The 24,442-nt window shown below is 30.2% G+C and overlaps 1 protein-coding gene across 1 annotated transcript in view; it reads right to left on the reverse strand.

Moving 5' to 3' along the window:
• The window catches only part of LOC142318914 (limbic system-associated membrane protein-like), a 1,021,193-nt gene that overhangs the window by 392,678 nt on the left and 604,073 nt on the right, over window positions 1–24,442 (reverse strand). The gene's annotated exons all lie outside the window — the stretch shown is intronic.

Consider the following 24,442-nt stretch of genomic DNA (forward strand, 5'->3'; position numbering starts at 1 on the left):
ATACTAATATTTATTCCGATCAATAAAATAATTCACATCACAGATTTTTAAATTAGTTTTGGTCTTATATTTATATAAAAAAATAAATAAATCCATTACCGAAGAAAAGACAAATATTTAGGTAACTTATGTTTACAACTCTTATATTAATTCGCTTTGGACTTTGTAAGTGAGATTCACGGTACGGAACCTTTCAGTCGAATTTCGAAATCCATTCGCTCTGAAATTTTGCGTACAGGTTTGTTCGTGATGACAACACATTTTAGTAACATTATCAAGCTGCTAAGGTGCCCCTAAGTTGCTAAGTGAAAAAAATCCTCCTTGAATTTTTGCAACCTCGTTTAAATGCATATTTTCTCAGTGAAAGAAATTTTAAGCGAGTTATATATTAGGGTATACAGTTGCTACTAGAAATTCTGTACAGTAGCTACCGATGTTTTGGGAAAATTTAGTACTGTTTAACCGGATCCGAACTTTCTGACGCAAATATCTCGAAAACGGTCGGTCCTAGCGCTATGAAAAATTTTTTCGACCATCTCCGGTGATGATATCCCATCCGCTGCCAGTTGTACCCGTCGGATGATAATATTTTCCAGTGCCACCATAATATCTCGGCAACCTCTCGTCCGATTTTCACGATTCAAACGGCGTATGTATCAGCAGGTCGAGCGCTAACTCATCGGGTACACTCGTGATCGACCAGATCTTTTTTATCCGGAAATGAAATCGTTTAGCTCTATGTTTTGATTGCGTACATTCACCGTAAAACGTACCGACCCGATCTTTCGCTAAACACGTTCAAACCTGTGCCTTAGCGCAATTGTAAAATATAAAGTTATGAAGATTAAAAAGTAGAAAATAAAAAATATATTAAAAAAAAACTTTTTAAGAACCACTTTTATATGAAATGCACTAAAAAGTAGAAAATAGAAAATATGTAAAAAAAAAACAACATTAAAACGCCACTCTTAAATTAAACGTACTAAACGGTAAAAAATAATTTTAGGACGGTATCTCAGAATGGATTTAACAACAAGCTTTGATGATGATATGTAAGATTATGTGAAAGTCATAGCTTCAATTTAAAAATTTGATGTTTTTGCCAATTTTTTTCATTTGCGTGATGAATGGCCTAAAGAGTGGGGGTGCAAACATGAGCATTCCATTCCTTTGCGAGGAGAAATGAATTTGTTTTTATAAGCTATTTCATCAGTAATTCGCTAAACTGTTCTTTTTGAGACCTGTGGCAGAGGTAACACGTTCTAAAGCTTTTATGGGGTCACTAACAAACATTCCAACTGCAGCTTCTCCTGCCGTGTAATTAAAAACGTTATGTATAATTTCTTTTCCTTGGCGGTGAATGCCTTTTCCACCTAAAGTAGACAATATGCAAAATAATAAAATCAATTTACTAATATCAGAACAGAGTCAACAATTATTTAGTAATTTAAAGAGAATAAATTACTTTTAAAATTGCACTTAACTACTTCCAAGAATTGAAACTCAAAAAAACGCTATAATCGGACTTTTGTACTGACAGAATTAGCCGAACAAGTTTTAACTGCAAATACAGTATAAATTAGAACGGAATCATTTACAAAAACAAGTTAATCTCCGAATGAATCACGAACGGTTTGTATAAATAGAAATTTAATGTTTCATCTGAATGTTTAGAAAGACACATCGTTCGGTTATTATTTAAACAAACATGAGTAAAGAAATTTTTCTTACGTATGACTCATAGCGTTTTTATTAGCCTCCGGGACCACCGTTAGGTATTGCTTCAAAGGATGAGAAGAAATGACAATTTTGTATCGTGTCAAAATGCCATGCCTGACCGGAATTCGAACTCGGGACCTCCAGATGAAAAGCCGAAACGCTACCACTCGCCCCACGGAGGCCGGCATGACTCATAGCATAGGCTAGTGTACGGTTGTTCGCCACTCCAGAACAAAGTCCGAAGTGTTTAGCATAAACAATAGACGTCAGTCTTGTTCGTGTTTGGCTTGGATATTTTATACAATTATATAACTAAATAAATATATTTAGACCTTAACACTAATCAGTAACAGTTAATTAGTCTGCATAATATTGCATAATATATTTATTTAAATATCTAATAAATAAATAAATTAATTTAATAATATATAAACTAGGGATTGAATAAGTAACTAATCAATACAAGAAGTGAATTTGTTCATTGATTGGAATAAACAATAGTCGTACCATATACATATTGTCTTTAACCGAGTAGTATTACAAACCCGTGTGCGTTAGGCAGCAAGATATACTGCTATGCTGTTCATCAAATTCTATGCTGTGCCAAATTCGGCTTGGACAAGCTATACGTTTGTATCTCGTGTAATTCAAAAAAGATTAGACGTAGGATGTTGAAAATTTGGGTTTAGAACTGTTGTAATATCTAGTTGTGCACCTCCCCTTTTGATTGCAATCGACTGAACTAAAACTGTCGAAAAAAGCCCAAGATAAAAAGAAAAATTGGATTTTGGACTTTTTCTTAACTGCAGTACCTCATTGAGAGCTTTTCAACGATATATATCATAAGTGGTACTTAATTTCATTGGTTCCAGAATTATAGCCAAATAAAATTTTAATTAATGAAATATTAGGATATTAGGGGAAGGCATTTCGGTTCAAATCAGACTTCATCTCCTTTTTTGTTTTAATTTAAATGTATTGATTTTATCCTCTCGTTGTATTAAAACTTTTACGTGAATAATAATTCAATAATATCAAAAAAAAAGAAAAAATATCAGTTTTTAATGAAATAAAATTTTATGTACTTTTCATTTATAAAAACGTGGAAATGTGATTTAATTGATTTAAGGATATTGTGTGTTGTCCACATCAGATTTTTTATTTAATTTATAAGGAAAAGTTTTTATTTTGTTTTTTTTATTTTTATAGAAGCATTAAAAATTTAATTCTTTTGAAAAGGTTTTTGCCTGAATACTCTGACAATTTAAACGGGATTTAATTTTCTTTTTGTAATTATTACAAAACTTAATTATAATTATTATGTTAAAACCTTTCAAAAAGAAATAAAAATAAACAATAATATATTTTATGAAAATTACAAGTAAGCTTTATGATAATAAATATATAGGGTACTTCAGTTACTATAATTAGAATTGTACTTACCACTTCCCTGTTCTATCTAACCCTATGATTTACATTTTCATAGTTAGATCTTATTTTTTTGATATATATATAAAGAATTGTATATAAATATCAATTTTCAGTCATTTTATTTTAATTTTTTCACGAACAATGTAAGTTACCATTAAATAGTTTTTTTTTTTTTTTTAATTAGTTTTAAAGTTGTAATCTAAAATTAAATATTTTTAATATATATATGTATATATATTTTTAATTTAATTCAAAGTAAAGTATTTGCTTTTGCGTGACTTGAATATGCATATTAATTTGTATGAGAATAATAATTATCTAGATCTAAACAATTTAAGTTTTAAAGCGTTCACATTATCTACATCGAATGCAGGAAATTCCCTCTCTTTCCTTTACATCGTTATCCTTTACCTTCTCTTGTATTCTATCTCTCTCTTTATTTCCTTATTGTAATTTCCCATTTGAGTAAACGTAGCGAGTTGATTAAGTTGTCCAACAAAATGTAATTTACTTAAACCAGAATTTCTCTTTAATTTCGTATACTGGTTTTAGGTTTTTAAATTTAATGACTTATATAATTTCTACAAACATATTTTAAACATTAGATTTTAATTATTCTTTGTTAATAACGGAGTATTAAGAGAGCGATCAATTATTATAAAATGAAAACAGAAAAACTGTCATTGTTGGAAATCAAACTTGAAAGAAATTTTTAAAATATCCGTCAAAAATGTTGCTCATCAGGTACTTCCATAACATTTAAAATACAACCTTCTCCCGTGATAAAATTTAATATTATGATTATTATTTTTATCAAATATATATTTTTACTGATTTATTTACTTATTTTCATGCCAAAAAAAGTTTTGAGTAGTTCTGCGCAAGACCGATTTTTCATTAATTTATGCAATATTTTTTGTATAATTTTTTACTTCCTTTTAGGAAGTAAACTCCCAAAACAATAAAATTTTAAAGGTTTCGGCGAGAGTTTGCCGTCAATTGAAAAGATCAAAAATCGAAAATAATATAGCCAAATAAAATTTTAATTAATGAAATATTTGGATCTTACAAGGGAAAGGCACATGGGTTAGAATCCGACTTCATTTCCCCTTTTTTAATTCTTTTTTTTAAATATATTGATTTATTAATAATTATTAACATCTTATTGTAAAAAAAATGTGTATATGTTATTTAATAGGCGTACAAGGAAGTCATGTGGTGTCCACATCAGATTTATTTTTTTAAATGAAAATATATCTTCTTTAATATATTTAATAAAATAATACATATCGAATAGACTACCTACAAACAAGCAACAAGTTTAAACTCACTCACCACTATGACTCACTCCATAAGCGTGCATAAAAAGTATACCAATACAAAGTCAACGTAACCTCAAATACTGATTACGTTATCTTTGTCGACCTTTAATTGAGTGTAACTGAAGAACGACTCGACCAATCTTCATCGAATTTTCACATTCACATTTTCAAATACACTAGTACAGCATTATATAAATTTCAATGAAATTTATATAGTATTTTGGAAATTTTCGAGCCAAAAATGTTATATATATGAATGTAAGGACATTACATTTTAAATGTATGGTAATTTCGTACTCCTCATACTTCAAAACGTAAAGAAAATCAATTTCGCTCCTTAATTCCACCTTGTGACCGAAAGTAATACCGTACTTTTCTTCGGTAAAAAAATTAAAAATATAGCAATTATTTACTTTTTCCTCCACGCATTTAAAATATATGTTAAACTTCTGAAGGTGTATTTTATATTAGAAAAAAAATATATATATAAATTTAAAGCTGGAGGGGCTTTCATTTTTTTTTCAGAAATAATTTTTAGAACATCCTCTTTAATTTCTTCAATATATAATGATCTACCCACTGTAACTCACCCCAACCAGTTCTCTGTTCGGATTCTAAGTTTTTCACTATAACTGGCCAATATATAAGAATATAATTACAATTTTAGGGATTTATTATTAGCCCCAAAATGAAAAAAAATATAGATATCCATGTATGAAATTTTTTTATACAAAGTTATTCTTCTGCATTTTTGGTGACAGATTTCTATTAAAACAATGAGAAATAATAAAGAAAATATGGAAAAATATTTTTTTAACGTCGTCTCTAATTACATTTATATATTTTTCCTTGCTTTACAACAGTCGAAGCAAAATAAGTAAATTAAATTTATTGAGGTAAATTACATGAATTTAAATGTAATTTTCTGATTACTATATTTAATTAGATTACTGGAGTTTCATGAAGTCATTAAGTTAAATTTTTTTTTTTTAAATTTAAAATTAAAAAAAAATTATTTTTAACATTATTGAAGAAATATCTTATTATTTCTAAGAAATTTCTTAAATTTCTAATTACTTAATTTAAATAGTTCCAATACAGTATGCGTTTGATTTCAAAATACAAACGAGTTCATTTTGAATTTGGTTTCTGCAGGATAATAAAAATACAAAATTGAATTTACTAATGGAAGACTGAAGCAAAACCGTCGAAAGGAGGTTATTATTTGCCGTTTATGAATTGGGTATAATTTTACACATGGACACCTAATGAATCAGATCGATGCACCCGTTTGTGCTTGCTGCGACTGCCAACTAACGATTCACCAGATCCTTTTGGACTACTTGTGTTATGTTGCATTGCGTCGGAAATTTAAATTAGAAGTTTACATCGAGGATATTCTAGGAAACAATATGAGGATGTTATCAAATATCTTGTTTCTTTAAGCCGGATACCTATATTCGATTATCTAATATTTATTATAATAAGTTTTCTTAGTATTTTATATTGTAATTTAACTTTTCCTAAGTTATATGTCAATTTTATTTTTAAATTTATTTTTTATGTTATTTAGGTTATATATCATTATACTTAGTGCACTTGTTAAAAATTAGTTTATATATTATATAATCATTGCTTTCGGGCGCTAATAACGAACCTTCGTTCTGTTCCTCCCCCCCAAAAAATCACTGCTTTATGCTGCACTTTCAAAAACCGTGATAAACAATTACATAATTTTGGAATGTAGTCTTAATTATTTTTATCGATTTTTTAAATGGACAGCTGGATAAAACTCGAAGAAATTGCGTCTTTAAAAAAAAAAAATATCTTTTTCATAGATGATTTGTTGAGAGTTTCAATTTAATTGATTTACGTTTTGTCTATTTCTCAGTACCATTTACAGGATGGGTAAATTTAAATCAGTTTTAGCTAATGATTTATGATTTCTTAGAAACTTTTTTGGATATTGAAATATTTTTATTTATTATTCCATAATAATAATTATTTACAAGTGATATATTATTTAAATAATAATATCCTCAGCCAATTTTATGCTACAGGCTATTTCAAATATATTAAATCTCGCTGTCACAAATCATACGGTTTCAGAATTTATCAGATTTTATAACATTTATTTACTTTGATCTGTAGATTTTTTTTTAATAATAATTTATAAAACTCGATATTTTTATTTTTTTAAACGTTTTATTTTAGTATTAAAGTATTTTCAAAGTTAATTTTAAATTTAAATTAATCCAAAGTAAATAATAGCATTAGTGTTTTGATATTTGTTTCAACAAAATCTTACTATATTTAAAAAAAAATTAATTTATATAATTGTGAAATAAAGTACAATTGAAACGTCCAAAAATAAATGAAAATCTAAGTTAGACGTTTAACGTAAGTTGGACGTTTATTTTTGAAACGTCCAAAAATAAATAAATAAAGTAAGTATAAATCTGCGTATTTATTTTTTTTAAATTTAATGATTCTTAAAATAAACGCTTAAAAAATAGCAGTATGTTTCTTTTTGAAATCGGTAGTTGACAAAGTAGTACAATATATTTTTTAATTAGTTGCTACTCGATATATCAATTGATTCGTATGATATTCCGGGAGTATTCAGCTACCTAGTATAACTTTGATTCGTTGCCCGTAGGATATTTCACATTCGCGTAATGAGTGATAAATGGATCGTCAGGTAAGAGAATGTTGTTAGAAGATACTTAATAACAAAATCTAACTACAGCTAGACAACACTTTGGAGCCAGTTTCAACCTATAGACTTCTCGCAAGAAAGAGTTAGAACTAACCATCTGCCTCTCTCTGACCAATATTATATTAGCCAGTATTTTGTTTTTGAATCAGCAGTTTAACGCTCGAGAACTTTCTGATAATTTTTCTTTATCTTCTTGATTTACCTGATTTTCCTCGGTAAAAATAAGTAAATTAAAATAAATAAATTTCCGAAGATTAATTTAAAAAACAAGATAAAAATTACTTATTTTCTTTTTAATAATAATAAAAGGAGATTCAATGAGACAGTTTCTGTAGTATAACATAAGATATATGTTAACCCTTCTGCAGACAAACCCGTGTCGAGAGTTACCTTTACAATAATATTTTATCATGTGAAACAAAAATTTTGAGATACACCGCCAGCAACTTCAAATAACAGTAACAATCTGCGAGAGGTTATCTTTAAAGTAAAGACCGTTTCACTGTAAAAAAAGTTATTCTGAAAACTTTATAAATTTTTTATTTCCCTTAAAATACATACCTTATACAAGTTCTCTATATAATCACCACATGAATTAAGACATTTATCGCAGAGGTATACACCAGCTTCAATATACCCTCGTCGTATGGCGGCCTGTCAATTTAGCCACTTATTAATAGCATTTTTAAGTTTATCGTCACTCGCGAATCGTTTACCACTCAAAAATTCTTTCAATTTTCCAAACAAATGGTAATCAGAAGGAGCTAAGTCCGGATAATTATAATTTCCCATCCGAATGTGCTTAGTAAATCACGTGTCGGACCCGCAACATGTGGACGTACATTTCGTGCAACAGGACGACGCCGTCGGTCAGCCGCCACGTCGCCGATTTTGAATGGCGCGCCGTAACTTACGTAGAGTTTCGCAGTAGACTTCTGCATTTATAGTCGTTCCACGTGGCATAAAATCAATCAGCAGTATGCCAAACCGATCCCAATAGACTGTGGCTTGACATTTTTCTGTCTGGTTGGTGATTGAGGATGACGCCATTCACTTGACTTCTTTCTGGTGTGTAATACGAAATTCACGTTTCATCGCCGGTAACAACCCAATTAAGGAACCATCACCTTTTTCTGTGTAGCGCATCAAAAATTCCAAAGCAGTTCACATTTAAGGTGAATATGCATATTAATTTGTATGAGAATAACAATTATCTAGATCTAAACAATTTAAGTTTTAAAGCGCACATTATCTACACCGTATGCAGGAAATTCCCTCTCTTTCCTTTACATCGTTATCCTTTACCTTCTCTTGTATTCTATCTCCGTCTCTTTATCTCCTGTTTATTACCCAACCGGTCACCCGGTTGGATGTCCTGAAAAGTCCAAATCCAAAAAAATTGTATTTTGGACTATTTCTTAACTGCAGTAATAAACTCTCATTGAGAGTTTTTCAACAATATATCATAACTGATACTTATTTTCATTAAGCAGATCCCATTTTTTTTGTGACGTTCCGTTAAGACATGCGACACCCAACGTGCACAAACCTTTCTGAAATTGGTCATGAACAGTGCGACCGATAACATTACGTAAAAGAAAATTACGTAAAAGAAGATCCAGATCGGAAATCGTTGAGCGACGATCTTTTCTGATTTCATCATCGGCGCATTTCAACAAGCCCTCGGGGATTATCGAGGGCCTCCCTACATGATCTTCATCGTGTACACTAATTCTATTATTTCTAAACCTTTCACACTATTTCCGATCGTTTCTTTCATTCATTATGTTATCATCATACTCAGCAACCAACTGCTTATGAATTTCAGTCAGCTTAACGTTTTGATGGTTTAAAAAACATATGACTCCACGTATTTCACAGTTGGCGGCAAAATCGATTTTTCCATTCATTTTATAAAGTAATAACTCACACGTAATCAAAGATAGTACAACGCGACAACTTACAGGCAACAATGAAGTGTATGCATTACTCGCGGGGCCATGAACGACACAGGTTCTCCAACCTTAAGGAGAGAAATTTCCCAGTGGTCTTTACTTTAGAGATATCCCTCGTATAAATATTGTAATCCTAAAATAGTAATTTTTTAACAATTTCTTCAGTAATTATATTAGAATAATAAAATTTTAATTTCATCGATTTCTAGTTACTATACCATCAAGAGAGCATCGTATTATTCTCTAGAGTTTCTTGATTTCTTTATATGATTAAGTAAAAATTTGTACACTTTAGAACCATAAAGATACTTAACCATATTTACTTGCTGTGTAGTTCGACATGTACTATTTATGTTTGTATTACAGTTATACTGATATTTTATGCCGTATAACATTTCTGGCAGACATTTTAATTGACAAATTATATGAATGGTCTTTACGTTTAAATTTAAGCCGTGTTTGATTAAGGACCACCTAATTCATAAAAGATCTTCTTTAATATTTTATTTAGTATTCAATTTTAGCATCATCTTCTATAGCTGTGTTACCTACAAGGATGGTCACTCTATACAAATGTAATATACACAATAAACGTTTGTTCTTATTTTATAATAAAAGTAAAACTTTAAAATATCTAACTTGTGTATAGGATTATCTAAGCAATAACTTTATTGAAACACTTTTTATATAAATAATTATTTAAATTAATATTAACCCATTCAATAATTAATTTATTATTCATATAAATCAATAAAGTAAATTAGATATTTATTTATTATGTGCACGTTCTCTATTAATTTAAATGTACTGAGTAGCTGACCAGATATTAATTTTACACAAATATCTGAAAACTGAAAAGATTATATTCATTTCTCAACTCTAAATTCTTGCTATTGAGAATTGGTTGAAAAATTTCCTAGTTTAAATCCATAAAATTATCTGAATTAGCCATAACCGAGCAAGGCCCACGAAATAATCGTTAGTGGATTTCGTTGGTGTTTATTCTGTTTGTATAACAAAATTAATTACTCCATTCTATATTTCTTTGCCGGTGAGATAATGAAATGATAGAGTTTTCATTTCATTAATCGAACAGAATTGTAAAAATAATCGGAAAATGGGTTTTTATTAAGATAACAGATTATTGATTGTTACGTTGTATACAATTTTGCTATAGAAAGCGGTTTATTTTAAAAATCAATTATAAGTCAATTTTGAAATAACTGAATTACAAATTTTAGGATCCGTAAGAATATTAATTAGTAGTTTCTTTCTCTCTAAATAAAGTACTATTATTTATCAGTACAATTAAATTTTAAGGTTAATATGTTATGAACCAACTTAGCATTAAAATCACAAGTGTAATTTTAGGTTCAACCTACATTAATGTCAATATATGATGAAATGGATTGCGGTAGAAAACATACTGAAATTATCCTTTCACAGTAACATTACATTTTGGTATTTAATTTTTACTTCCTTGTACGAAGTAAAGGATTTATTGTGATCACGAACGATTTCCGTTTTCAAATTTCAACGAAAATATCCATTTTGACCATCCCTGATCCATTTTGCCTAGTTTCGGCGTGACGTCTGTACGTACGTATGTATATCGCATAACTTTAAAACGATTAGCCGTAGGATGTTGAAAAATTGAATTTAGGACTGTTGTAACATCTGGTTGTGCACTTTTTTTTTAATTGCAATCAACTGATCTAAAAGTATCCTGAAAAGCCCAAATCCAAAAAAATTGAATTTTGGACTATTTCTTAACTGCAGTAATAAGCTCTCATTGAAAGCTTTTCAAGGATATATCATAAGTGGTACATATTTTGATTAGTTCTAGAGTTATAGCTAAATAAAATTTTAATTAATAAAATATTTGGATCTAACAAGGGTTCACCTCCTTTTTTAATTTAAATATATTGATTTATTAATACTTTATTAATCTCTGACTGTAAAAAAAATTACGATTCAGCAATAATAATAAAAAAAAAGTATCAGAAGTTATTAATGAAATAAAATTTTATGTACTTTTCATTAACAAAAAAATGTGTATGTGTAATTTAATAGGCGTACAAGGAAGTCATGTGGTGTCCCCATCAGATTTTATGAAAATAAAAATGGAATGTTTATAACATGTTTATTGTATAATGATCAAAAATAGAAATTTCTTGTTTATCATTTGTTTTCATTATTTTTCTTGCATAAAGGTCATTTACAAAGGTTTAGTACCATGTGGCTCAGTGTAAAATCCTATAAACGTTTTTTTTCTTCTTTTTTTCATGTAAATAATGCAATATGCTTTATGAAATATATTTTTAAAATTTAGAATTTTTAAGCGAAATAATATCAGTTTTTACTGTTAATTTTTCGCAGAAGTTACTTTTGAATCAAATTAACTAGTGAAATTACAAAAAAAAAAAAAAATACAATTTGGATATTGTCGAAATTTTTTCATTACGTCATTAGAGTTTATATTTATATTCCAAGTCATTATAAAGGATTTCCATTTTTGAGACAATTTTACGATATAGCACAAATGTTTTTTTATGCTTATTAAACTTTATGTCAATAGGGTAGTAAAGAGGATTTAAGAAAAAAATTACGTGAGCCTTTTTGTATAGTCGTGTGCGGAATATTGAAGAACATTATATTGATTGTGTTTTAATATTTATTCGGGGGGGGGGGGGGGGGAGAGGCTCAGAACTTTCCAGCGAGCTTTCTACCCGAATACATTTATACATAAGAAGCAATTAATTTCTTTTTACCTTTAAATAATATTTTATTTTTTATTTTCCCAACGTGTACGTTGCAATCTGCTCAGCTAGTGAACAATAAGCAACTCCCGCCGCGATCCAGTGAGATAAGGATGATACGTAATACATATCATATGAGGTGTAGTCTTGTGACCGACCATTCCTGAGATATGTAGCCTAATGTATACGTTGAGAATTCTAAGGTTCAAATCTTAGTAAAGGTTACCTTTATTCGGATTTGAATACTAGATCTTGGATACCGGTGTTCTTTGGTGGTTGGGTTTCAATTAACCACAAATTTCAGTAAATGTCTATCTGAGACTATACAAGATACAGTAGTCTCCACGCAACGGCGAGATTAGATCAGCCTGCGCGTCACTGCTATACTATTGTTCTCTAAACATTGGCACACCATGATTAGTCACCTCTTAGTAGCAAAAACATGATACAACTTTTTTTTTTTCGGCCACTCCAAGGTCGCCGTTACTTGGTGGCGACTGTACGTCCGTGCATATCATCCTCATTCATTCGCTGAAGTAACAATTTACGGTGGTTTCGGAGGCTAAACAGAAAAAAGAGAACTTATACGATGCAATCTGTTAAACTAATGAACAGTAAGCCCCCCAGCTCAGTGAGATGAGGATGATATGTAAGATATGTTAATGAGGTATAATCTTGTACAGATTCAGGTCGACCATTCCTGTGATGAGTAGTTAATTGAACCCTAACCGCCAAAGTACACCGGTATTCATTGTCTAGTATTCAAATCCATATAAAAGCAACTAGATTTTACTAGGAATCGAAGTTCTAAACTGAAAATCAACTGTTAAATGATTTACGCGACTAGTTAACCACTAGATCCATCCCGGTGGGCTTTAAATAATGTATTATTAATTTTCGATTAAATTTATTTGTTTAAATGTAATTAGGATATCTACGTATATTATTTTCATTTTTTATAGAAAAATAATTAAAATATTTTATTTTTGCAATAGTCTAGAAAATTACATCTAATACGTAGAATATAATCATTTGTAAAATTTTTTTTTCTATTTAGTTTTTACTTGAATTTTTTTTTTCTTTTAACGTTTACTTCTCCCGTTGAAATCTATGGTTTGTTAGAACGATATCTGAGAAAGCGCTACGTTGAGAAATTAAAGAATTTATTAAATAATAATTAAATAGAAAAAAAAAAAATTTATTTATTCAGCTTAATAAGGATATACAAAAAGTGGATGTTAACGCTTATAGTCACATTACATCCCTTCAGATGAGTTTGAAGCTGTTAATAACTTATTTATGATAAAGAAAAAAAAATATTTGATCATCTTATTTTACGCTCTACTCACTTTTCTGTTTACTAATGCACAAGACTACACTCTCATATATCATATCTTCTGAAATAATACCTTATGGTGATTCCCGGAGGCTAAACAGGAAAAAAATGCAAACTCATTTTATTACTGAAAAACGGAATTTCAAGAAAAACTAAAAGAAAACTACAGGTGTAGATAAAAAATTTTATTAAATATTTTTGCGCTACTGCAAATAATAAACAAACACTCTCGTAGGAAAACGATTAGCCAGCATATATTACCTTATGAGCAGCAATTCACCTTGTATTCTAGGTCACGTAGTTGTTATTAATAAAACTTTTTTGTAAAATTTAATGTTGAAGTTAGTTGAAAAACCTAATGAAAGAACGTAAGTTCATTCTCATGATAACGGTTAATTTTAATTAATAGATACATATTCTAATTCTGCTTATCAACACGAACACAGTGGTATTGTTATTTTTACACGACTGCCTAAAAAGAAATTTATAGTATTTAGGGTATATGTATATATATTTTTTCCATCGTAGCAGCTCAACGGCTGAACCGGTTTAGATGTATGACCTTAACTGTTCTGAGACGACTAGTTAACCACTAGACCACCTCATTACCACTAGAACCGCCCTACGGGTTGGAACTATTACGTTACCGGGAGTGTTATAGGCTGTATAAATATACATATATTATGTTTACTTGTAACTAAAAGCCCACAAAAAATCATATATACGATTCTAAATCGATAATCGGTAGTATTTTCAGTATCGATTTTTTATATCGAAAATAGTTGTGTTTTAAGATAGGTACGATATTAAATGAATGAATTACGTTAGCAAATTGTATTAATTTATTTTTGTAGCGCAGTGGTACGGTTTCATAAAAACATTTAATTTGTCTTTACATAAAAATACCCGAAGATTTCCATAAAAATTATGGAAAATTATAATGATTATTATTACACGACTGCCAAAAAGGATTGTAATGTATTTAGGGTGTATGTATGTATGTTGTGTTTGTTTCATGGTAGCAACCCAACGGCTGAACCGATTTAGTTGTATGATCCCGCGTTGGAATACTTTCGTTTCGTTACTGGGAGTATCATAGGCTGAATAAATATACGTATATATATGTTTAAGTAAATATAAAAAATTAGAAAAAAAAAATTATAGTATATACAAAATTGTCATCCGCACGCTCTTTAATTATCTTATATTAGTAACCTGCACCTATGAGTCGTGGCGGTGACTGAAACCCACCCTAGCTTGGGGCTCTTGTAGGCCCCCCCATCGGGTTCCCCCTTGCATCACCGGGACGTTCTGACCTTCTGCTTCTGGAGGGCCCGATAATTCCTCCGCAAGAGGGCTACCCTTCCCGTTCTACTTCTAAACATATTCTGGGTATGCTCCCACTCATACTCCTCCATCCAGCCCTCAGCAATCATACCTCCCATCATACCTTGAGGTCCCTAATGCTTTATCGAATGCCCCGACTTTATCCACTCTTGCGTGTGGTTAAAAACGCCCTCAGCAATAGGGCTGCCCCCTGGCCCTATACGGTCCCACGTTTCGTTGTCCTGGCGATCTTATTTTTTTCGACATTCCAAAGAGCAATGTATATCACCCGCACGCGCTCTGAATGTGCTCATTTGAAAATTAAATACGAATATCAAAAAGCGTACCCAAAAGGTACCGAAAAGACATGCTATTTTTTTTAGTTATTTATGGCGGTCGTCTTTTTTAATTTTTAACAGATTTAAAACTTGTTCAAATTATTATTTCTGGCTGAAGACGGAAGTACATGGAAATTGAAAGATAACCGTTGGTTTAAAATAATTGAAATTTGGCGAGGACAAATATAACTATCAGATAGAAAATAGTAAAATTTTTAGAATCATTTTGAGCGTTTCACACTTTCATTAAAATACAGTAAAGTAAAAAAGGGTATTCTGCTTTTATATATTCTCTCAGGTTTTTGAAAACTTTATCGGTAATGAAACTAAACCGGTTGGTTTAAAAAAATTACTTCACCTTTTTATGTTATTACGAAGAAAGTTATCAATCTTCGATTTTATTTTCAACCATACAGCGTAACTGAACTTAAGATTGTAGTACCTCAACACCGAATTTGCTCTGTAAATCTATTCTTGAACCGATTAGATAAAAACGTTTTTTTTTTGTTCAAATACGGTATTTGTTTCAGATAATTATTGTAGATTATTTTTGTTCAAAATTTATTTTTTATCTTATTTATTCCTGAATTAATACTAACCAATGATAGCATTTAAAAGTTATTTCGTAAAGCGTCTCGTGAAAGAAACTTCTCATTTCTTTTTAAATTATTTTTCTTCCTTAATTTCTAGCTTTTTAAGTTCTAAACTTTTCTGATGTTTGTAAAAGTATATATAAAAATGACTATTTTCTTTAAAGGAAAATCTATTATATTATAATTTCCACTGCTTAAGATTCTCAAAGATTATTTCCGTGAAAAATTGACTAAATTTTACGAGTTTTATTTTTGAAAGGTAAAAAACTTTACAGTAATTTTTACTTTCTTGTACAAAGTAAAGGAAGTATTGTGATTGCGAAAAATTTCGGTTATCAGATTTCAATGGAAATATCAATTTTAATCATCCTTGAAACCATTTTGACTAGTTTTGGCGTGATGTCTTTACACAGATACGTATGTATCTCGCATAACTGAAAAACCATTAGCTGTATGATGTTGAAATTTTGGATTTAGGACAATTGTAACATGTAGTTGTGCACTTCTCCATTTTATTGTAATCGATTGAACCAAAAGTGTCCAAAAAAGCCCAAAATCCGAAACAAAATTGGATTTTGGACCTTTTCTTAACTGCAGTAATCAGCCCTCATTGAGAGCTTTCCAATGACACATCATACGTGGTACTTATTTTCATTGGTTCCAAAGTTATAGTCAAATAAGACTATAAGACTATAAATACTATAATATAAGTCAAATAAGACTATAATTACTGAAATATTAGGATCATACAAAGAAAAGGCACTCGGTTCAAATCCGACTTTTTTTTTAACTTTTTTTTAAAATTAAATGTATTGATTTATTGATAATTATTAATCTCTGATTGAAAAAAATGCGTACATGTAATTTAATAGACGTACAAGGAATTCATGTGGTGTGCAGATAAGATTTTTAAAGAAAATTGTAGACATTTATAAATAATAAAGGTATAAAAAAGTTGCTTTAAATTGATCAATGTATGAAATTTTTCATACAAACAAATCCCCACAATACAATACGCACCAAATACAGCCACCAATACAATAATAATTGTGTGGCAATAAGATCAGCCTCTGTCTTTAGGCGAATGGGTCGTTTTTTTTTGTAATCTGAGTTTTGATCGGATTTAACTATTGGCAGTTAGTTATTAATTGTCTATATATGTTTCAATGCATAACTTTGAAAATTATTTCAGGTACTTTTAAATGCCTTTCTTTTAACAACAATAAAAAACATATTAAAAAAATATTATTCAGTTAGTAATTTTAGAAAGATTTTTGTAGAAGACTGCTGATGTGGAAAAATATCAGTTGATGCTACATTTCTATTTTTTTTTTTAATGTTTTGCTTAACGTTATAAAAACCGGACATAAAATTTTGTGCAGTTATATATAGAAAATAATGTACTGTACGTACGTACAGATTATATAGATCAACTTGATCTGTTGTAGAGAAATTTCTCTAAACATAAAAATAAAACAATAAGCTAGATATGAGGTACAACTTACGTTTGTAAATTATAATGTCCTACATTTTTTTGTTTTATTTTAGCTTTTTGGTTGTGAGGTCATATCGGCTTAATAACTTTAAGCCTGCATTTTAAATCTGTAATACATTTTTCCATTAAAACTTTAAAGCGGATCGAATGTGTTTTTATATTCATACAAGAATCGTACTCGAAAAATATTAAACCTACGGAGAATGCGAAATAGAATAGAATGAAAAATAATATCATATTGATTCTCAGAAAGCGTTTGGATCTAATAAAAAAAAAAGAAAAACAAACATTTACAAATACAAGTCATTGTTTATATTTCAACGTCATCTGCAAAATTATTACATTAAATTCCATGAAAAAATTGATACTAATGTTGTTGTCATATAGATTTAAATAAACTTGTATTATTTTCAAGATAATATTTATGAATTTACGTTACTTACATTAAGGTCGATTTGAAAAGAAAGCTACCTATTGTAATGGGTACCATGATTAGACTTCCGAAAAATTTCGACATATCTTCGCGTTTCACATCCCCCAGACCCCAAAACCACCGTCAGTTCAAACGTTTACATATACATTTATAAATGTATATATATATATATATATATATATAAATATTACTTTGATTATTTAGTTCACTTTATTGTAGACACGATAACTGCCGTAGTTTTGCTCCAATCACGTTCAAATTGAATCATAAGATGTAACGACCCAAAATCTTGATGGAGTTCGTGATTGGGAAAAATCGGATCAGGGTGATAGAAATGGAGAGGCTTTTTCGAAAAAACAAAATATCGCTATAACTTTCTTATTAAGTAAAATATCGAATTCGTTTAAAGTTCCTACTGTTTTTTGGATGATGGCCTAAAACGTATATACGTAAAATTTTTTGATATCACCAACCATTGGCTCAGGAGGTAGAAAAAATGGGGTTTCGAAGACAAAAACATCATCTCTCTTAATAAGCACAGTATCGAATCGGTTTAAAGTGGTCGTTATTTCTCTAAACAATATCTAAAACATTTGTCTGAAACAATTGTTGATAGGACCAACCCCTACGGCAAGGTATGACCAAACTATTGCTGGAATTGTAAGATGGGGCTTGTCATATGTTAAACATGTGAAACTTTTTTTCACATGTAATCATTGTTGTATTGTGTAAATTTGAAGTTTTTGTTAATTTTAAGGTGGAAATCTTTTTATATCCCCTACTTAGCACCGGTGAATTCTACCTCCGCCTTCCGGTGTGCCGAAAGGGATTTTTTTTCAAAATAAACATTTTGAATAATTAAAAAATAATTTTTTGGAAATAAATATTTGTTTTGTTTTTTTTAATATATATTTTGCTTTACGTTTGTGCAATTTCTATTTTATTTTAGTGTAAGCTTATTGAAATTACTGAGGAATGAATAATAAGTAAATTCTATTAAATAAAAAAAACCTATTTATTTTTATTGTTTATAAAATATTATTGAATTTACCGTTAATCAATAGCCTATTATTTTAATGAGAAAGGACTGATTGCTACCAAACTTCATTACTGTTCGGAGGTACAGCAAGACCACCACCACGTTTTTATTTATCTTATAGAGGAACAGAGAATCGTGACTAGGATTCATTTTCTGAATCCTAGGTTTCTGAAAATATTGTTTGTCAAATGTTTCGATTCGATTTACCGATAAAAATACCTTGTATCTCTAGTAGTGTCAAAATTATTCTTTATAAAAATAAATTTTATGTAAAAAATTCAATTTAACAACGGAATTTATATATAGTTATTCGAGAATTGTACAGGTCAGTTGTTCCCAAACTTTTCCGAGGTGTGGCGCACTTTTTCAATTAAATTTTTCCACGGTGCCCTACCCTAAGTAAAAGTATCACTACTCGTAAGTAAGAGATAAAAATAAATAAAACTCGTGTATCTTCATTATTTTTTTATTTTATTAACATTAAATTAATAATTATAAATGTCTTGGTTCAATAAATTATGAAACGTTTACAATATTTCGTGGCGCCCGTGTGAAGAGGCCGCAGCACACAGTTTGGGAATTACTGGTGTAGGTGATTAACAATTTATTATAGTTTATTGCATTGATAGTGTTCAGTTATACTGTTAACATTAAAAAAAGTTACTATATTAAATAAATACTGGATGTGTTTATTTTAAAACACAACCCAATTTAAACAAAAATATTGTGCTCTATTTAATACCATTAGTTATAAATGTTACAATTATTTGTGCAAAACAATATTGAGATCAAATATTTTTATCATATATGTTGAACGTGTCCACCATTTTCATCAATAAAAGCATTTACCCTCTTTTTCATATTCGCTGCAACCTTTTGAAGTGTACCTCTTCCAATTTTTCGCAATTACGTTGTCTTTCAGTTCTTCAATGTGTGGATTATTTTTGAACACACAACCTTTTTAATATTCCCCGAGAAAAATATCTGCAGCAGAAAGATCAAATAACCTAGCTGGCCATAAGCCAGTCGATATTACTCTTTCACCAAAGAAATTTCTCCGTTGTTGCTCTTGCCGTGTGACATGTGGTTCCGTCTTGTTGAAACCATTCTCATTTAATTCTAAATTTTCAATAAATTGCTATAAAATTTCTTGGTAAAGGTCTGCATTAAGAGAGTTTGTTTTTAAAGAATATTGGGCCAATTATTCTTTGCCTTTTCTTTCTTTTTCTTGTTTAGCCACCGGGAATTACCGTTCAGGTATTACTTCAGAGGATGAATGAGTATGATATGTATGACTTGAAGTGTAGTCTTGTACAGTTTCAGTACGATCATTCCTGAGATATGTGGTTAATTGAAACCCAACCACCAAAGAACACCGGTATTCACGATTTAGTATTCAAATCCGTATAAAAGTAGTTACTTTTATCCTAGGATTTGAACGCTGGAACTCTCCACTTCCAAATCTGCTGATTTGGGAAGAAAATTTGGGCGTTCACTACTAGACCATCCCTATGGGATAATTATTCTTCGCCTGGAAATTGCAAATCACACAACAATTTTCTGTGGGTTTAGAGGTAGTGAACGGATGATATGAGGGTTGTTAGAGCTTTATTACCGATCGTTCCTATTAACGTAACCACACTCAAATAAAACCAAGCCTCATCTGTAAAAAATATGTTATCCAACACTTTAATGCTCTCTCGACGAAACCGATTAAATCATTGACAGTAGTAGAGCCTAGCAGCATAATCAACCGGATGTAATTCATGCGATATATGAAATCGGTATGGCTTTAAGTTAAGTAGCCTGGTAGCTTTAAATGCTCTATACAGAGATTCTCTTTTTGTTGCGCAAGTTTCGTCATAATTTGTTAGATGAGTTTAAAAAACTTACCGTAGCATCTTCTAATGTTTCATCATTAATTACTGAACGTTTCCGGCTATGTCTCTCATTGCAAACGGAACCAGTTCCTCTTTATTTCTTTATCAAACGATGAATTGAAGATTTATTTGGTTCCTTCTTGCCGGGGAACTGCAATTGAATAGCTTCTTGGCACAAAACAGAAGATTTAGTTAAATAATTTTTACAATAAAAATCCTTTCTTCCACGCTCAAAACCATTTCTTCTTAAAACACGCGCGCGCACACGCGCACACACGCACACACGTACGCACATACACATGCACACACACACTATATGTATATATATATATATAATATATATATATATATATATATATATATATATATATAGAGAGAGAGAGAGAGAGAGAGAGAGAGTGAGTGAGTGAGTGAGAGAGTGAGAGAGAAGGACAACCAAAAATAACTAACAGTTCACAAAAAATTACATCAGCTGATTATAAAACAACAACAGGTAGTGCTGCCAACCTCTTCATCCGAAATTATTGTACTAACTTTTTTAAAAGATATTTTGCTTGGGTTGTGTTTTAAAACAATCACCCAGTATAAAATGAAATTCCTGCTCATTGTTATTCGTAGTTTCTTAGAAAAGTAAAAAAAAAAAAAAACCATTAGATAATTTTCTTTATTTAAAGTGTTTTTCTTAGTCCATTATTACTATTTTTAATAAAGAAAAAGTTATAGTTTGTATTTTAAATTATTATTTTGATATGTAGACTTATATATAAATATATGTTTAGAGTAATCTTAGCAGACTGAAATTAATTTTTCATTATTTAAGTTTGTTCTTTGGTAATCAAATGATATTTATCAGATTTAAATTAATTTTTTAAGTTATATAATTATTTATACAAGTTTATTATTAACCCTTAGATTATATATCCGATAAACTTAGAATATATATGCTAAATCCGATATGAAATGTCTCACATAGTACAATAATACCTCATCTGACGAAATCAGATCATTTTAATTTGTTTAACAATACATCTTACTTTATTAGATTATTAATAATTGTAACGTAAATTATACTGTTTTCGATTTTATGTTTTTTGCTTTAGAGAATGTGCTGTTTCTGTTTGAAATGGTTATTTTACTATACATTAAATATAACCTAGTTGTCAGTTTCGTATACCGGTGTTTGTTTATGTACTTTGCCTTTGTATGTAAAATTTATATCCAATTGTAAATATGGAAATTAGCTTATCAGTGGTATTAATAATATAAGTGATGAATATAAGCGACTCGGTTGTTAAGTAAGACACAAATTAGTAGAATTTAACAATTTTGTCAAGTAATCTGACAAAAAGCGATATTGTAAAAGTTAGATAATTATTTAATATAGATAAATATTTTATTTTTTTCTAGAACGATTAACTGCGATTTTTTAGTTTCGATCTGATTTAGTTAATAGTAAATTTATATTTTAGGAAGAGAAAAGTCTGAATCATATTAGACTACATGGCCTATTGATGGTGACAGTGTCATACGGTGTATGGTCTCCGGAGCCATACAGTGTCCGGATATCTCTGCTTTCGTTATAGGGGTGGTACAGCTCAAGGACAGGGTGCGAGGGGGTGATGGACAGCCGATTGTGAAGCCACCGTTCGTCCGTGCTTGCATGGATGAGTGGTGGTGATGAGGCATGAGGACTCTGGACCCTGAGCTATTAAGACCGAGTCCCGGTGGGGGTTCCTTCTTTTGGGAGGAGCCCGCGTTTGTGGCAGGAGTAAGGGACTGAGTCGCTTATAACCCTATTTTGGCTACTGGTGGCGGGGTGGCTGGAAACGGCATAGGCGGGCATAGGCACTGTTCCTCCTTGGAGGTTAGAAGCACAGGCACCTCCCAGGGCTGTGTGTATGTTTTATTGCTGGTCCGGCCCTGGAATGCAGGGAGGAAAAGAAAAAAAAGAAGGTTCCACAAGCGTATTTTCATTTATTAAACAAAAAATTATCTTAAAATAAATTAAATTATAAATTAACGGTCAGCATGTTACGTTTGTATTAATAAAATATTGTTTTTTTTTTTTTTTTTTTTTTAGTAAATATCTTTTCAGTAGCATAGAAAGCACTAAACACAAACATGAAGATTATTTGTATGTAAATTAATGCTGAACTTCGCGCATTTTGTACGAGTTGTGTGTATATGAATACTGTAAAGAAGTACTTGTGTTAGTTTCGGAATTAGAGTGGATGAATATGTCTAAAACTTGTTTATTAAAAAAACACAGAGCAGCCGTATACTCGGTCTCTCGCGTATAACAACAGTTGTTGCTAGCTCTTAAGAGAATGTACTCTTAGTCTAAGTAGTTACTGCATAAATTTGGATTCCAGAGAGGGGTGAAAAGCTCAGCTCGACTAGGCTTCTGCATCCACAATGGGGAATCAATTTATGGTCGGAAACCCGACTGCCACAGTCTCTCCTATTGACCCTTTAAGTTTACATCCTACTTGCAAATTTGCATCTCTATTATTGCATTTTCCTTTATAAATGTTTGTTTGTTAAAACATTACTATTATTAATTCCGATATGATTTATTACCTTAAATTTAATCATGATATATGACAAGAAATTAAAAAAAAATAAAATTATAAATTCACAGAACAATTACAATAAATATGTGAATTAACTAAATCATTTAGTAATAAAAATTTATCTCTTATAAGGAATTGGTAAAACTGGATAAGCGGAGTTTGGAGAAGTCACAGTTATTCGGTAGAAACTTTGGATGGATATTTGGGTTAATATAACTACCGTTACTAAATTAATTTAATCACCTAGATAAGCTGACGCCTTTTTAAAATGATTCCAACTTGCTCCATAAAAATTGTTCCATATATATTTACTTCGGAACAGTTAGTAACGTATGGAATAATACCACACAAGATATGGATTCGAATTCGGGACCTTTCGTATGAAAGTCTGAGATGTAACCTTTTCGCCACGGAGCTTAGTACATTTTATTGTCATTAATAAAGTGTTTATTCAGTCTTTCTGCTTGTTTTGTACCTTGAGTTTAGAGTTTTTAACTAAAAGGATTATAGTTTCGCCAAACAAGAGATAAATATTAAAAATTAGAAAACATGACTGACGAAAAAAAACATTGCTGTTTAATATTGAATAATTACTAATATAGGACAATGAAAGAGTGTGCGGGTGACAATTTTGTATATAGCATAATTTTGTTTTCCAATTTTTTAGATTTATTTAAACATATGTATATATATCCTATATCACTCCCGTTAATGTAAGGATTCCAATGCGAGGTCATACATTTTTTTTTTTTGTTAACCTCCGGTTCCACCGTTAGGTATTGCTTCAGAGGATGAGATTAATGATTTGTAACGTGTGTGAAAATACCATGCCTGACCGGGATTCGAACCCGGGACCTCCGGATGAAAGGCCGTCACGCTACAACTCGCGCCACGGAGGCCGGCCGGGTTATACATTTAAATCGGTTCAGGCGTTAGCTGCCACGGTGGAACAAAGAAACATACATACATACATACACCCTACTCCTTTCTGGGCAGTCGTGTAATAAATTATTAGATTATAAACGACAATGTTTGTATTTTTTTAAAGTAAATTAAAAAATATTTTAATTTTTCAAAGGACTAAATTTATTGTACTAGAAACAGCTGTTTTGATTTTTAAAAATTCATAAAATCTTTTTGGTTAGTTTATTATTAATAAAAGTTGATTTTTTTAAATTTTTTATAAACTTTATTAAATCAATTTTTATCAGAAAATTTTTTTTACAGGTTTTGATAATAAAATTTACGCATTTATAAGTCGTTTAATAAAGTTATTGCATTCAAACCTAAAACAATGTTTTCCGTCGCTGAATTTTTCTGGTTTACGTTTGATGTTATGAAAACTTCGGGAAATGCAGTTCTGAGTCCTGTTTTATTCGATTTGTCAAGTAAAAAACATGAACTATTAAGTTTGCCCTAATATACTGAAATTTCACTGGGGAACTGAAATCCGCGCAGAATGTTTCGCTAGCCGTAACTCAATAAGCGTCTTTGGACGTATGTTCATATAAACGTTTTTCCTTA

Source organism: Lycorma delicatula, chromosome 2, assembly GCF_047948215.1.
Source record: "Lycorma delicatula isolate Av1 chromosome 2, ASM4794821v1, whole genome shotgun sequence".
Lineage (NCBI taxonomy): Eukaryota > Metazoa > Arthropoda > Insecta > Hemiptera > Fulgoridae > Lycorma > Lycorma delicatula.